Raw genomic sequence first — 2,321 nt, forward strand, 5'->3', positions numbered from 1 at the left:
GAGAAGGAGAAGAGGGGGTTCGCCCCCCCCCCCTCCTTTCTTCTCCGGTGGAAAAAAGGAAAGGGGTGCGCCACTTGGGGAAACCCCATGTAGGATTCAGATCCTACTTGGGGCGCCCCCTGGCTGCCTCTCCTCCCCTCCCAGCTATATATATATATATGTGGGGAGGGGGCTCCTAGAACACACAACATCAATTGTTAGCCGTGTGCGGCGCCTCCCTCCACAGTTTACAGCCCCGGTCATATTCTCGTAGTGCCAGTGTTGATGGTTAACAAAACCACTAGTTTCAAGAAAAAGGGCAAGGGAAAGAAAGGGAACTTCAAGAAGAATGGCAAGCAAGTTGCCACTCCTGGGAAGAAGCCCAAAGCTGGACCAAAGCCTGAAACTGAGTGCTTCTACTGCAAAGGGACTGGCATTAGAAGCGAAACTGCCCCAAGTATTTGGCGGATAAGAAGGATGACAAAGTGAACAAAGGTATATTTGATATACATGTTATTGATGTGTACCTTACTAATGATCATAGTAGCGCCTGGGTATTTGATACTAGCTCGGTTGCTCATATTTGTAACTCAAAACAGGGGCTACGGATTAAACGAAGATTGGCTAAGGACGAGGTGATGATGCGCATCCGGAATGGTTTCAAGGTCGATGTGATCGGCGTCGGCACGCTACCTCTACATCTACCTTCGGGATTAGTTTTAGACCTAAATAATTGTTATTGGTGCCAGCATTGAGCATGAACATTATATTTGGATCTTGTTTAGTGCGAGACGGAGAATAATGGTTGTTCTATTTATATGAGTAATATCTTTTATGGTCATGCACCCTTGAAGAGTGGTCTATTTTTGTTGAATCTCGATTGTGGTGTGATACGTCTCCAACGTATCTATAATTTTTGATTGCTCCATGCTACTTTATCTACTGTTTTGGACTATATTGGGCTTTATTTTCCACTTTTATATTATTTTTGGGACTAACCTATTAACCGGAGGCCCAGCCCAGAATTGCTGTTTTTTTTGCCTATTTCAGTGTTTCGAAGAAACGAAATATCAAATGGAGTCCAAACGGAATGAAACCTTTGGGAACGTGATTTTCTCACCGAACGTGATCCAGGAGACTTGGACCCTGCTCCAAGGAACAAAAGAGGCGGTCACGAGGGTGGGGGGCGCCCCCTCCTAGGGCGCGCCCCCTGCCTCGTGGCCCCCCTGTTGCTCCATCGACGTACTCCTTCCTCCTATATATACCTACGTATCCCCAAACGATCAGAACAGGAGCCAAAAACCTAATTCCACCGCCGCAACCTTCTGTATCCACGAGATCCCATCTTGGGGCCCGTTTCGGAGCTCCGCCGGAGGGGGCATCCACCACGGAGGGCTTCTACATCAACACCATAGCCCCTCCAATGAAGTGTGAGTAGTTTACTTCAGACCTTCGGGTCCATAGCTAGTAGCTAGATGACTTCTTCTCTCTTTTTGGATCTCAATACAATGTTCTCCCCCTCTCTCGCGGAGATCTATTAGATGTAATCTTCTTTTTGTGGTGTGTTTGTTGAGACGATGAATTGTGGGTTTATGATCCAGCTTATCTATGAATAATATTTGAATCTTCTCTGAATTCTTTTATGTATGATTGAGTTATCTTTGCAAGTCTCTTCGAATTATCCTTTTGGTTTGGCCAACTAGATTGGTAGTTCTTGCAATGGATGTAACACCCCGAATTCGATGCGCCAGGTGTCCGCCAGTTATTCGCCGTCATTGCCATGTCATTTGCTTGCTTGTTGCATTTTTCCATGTCATCATATGCATTTCATATCATGTCATCATGTGCATCGCATTGGCATTCGTGTTTGTCTCATGCATCCGAGCCTTTTCCCCGTTGTCCGTTTTGTAATCCGGCACTCCTATGTCCTCCGGCGTCCCCCTTTTTGACCTCTTCTCTTGTGCGGGTGTTAAACTTTCTCGGAATGGCCCGAGGTTTGCCAAGTGGCCTTGGTATAGCACCGGTAGACCGCCTGTCAAGTTTCGTGCCATTTGGAGGTCATTTGGTACTCCAACGGTTAACCGGGTAACCGTAAAGCCTCCTTTGTTTGCAGCCCAACACCCCTTCCAAAGTGGCTCAAATCCCATCCAAACCCCCTCCATGCTCTCGATCGTTCGATCACGATCGCGTGGCCGAAAACCGCTCCTCATTTGGACTCTCCTAGCTTCCTCTACCTATAAATATGTGGCCTCCCCCGAAATTTCCGCAGTCCAAACCCTAGACCAACCTTCCTCTCGCCCGCCGGACATGTCCGCCCGCCGCCGGACGAAACCCGCCGCCGC

Source organism: Triticum dicoccoides, chromosome 3B, assembly GCF_002162155.2.
Source record: "Triticum dicoccoides isolate Atlit2015 ecotype Zavitan chromosome 3B, WEW_v2.0, whole genome shotgun sequence".
NCBI classification, from domain to species: Eukaryota; Viridiplantae; Streptophyta; class Magnoliopsida; order Poales; family Poaceae; genus Triticum; species Triticum dicoccoides.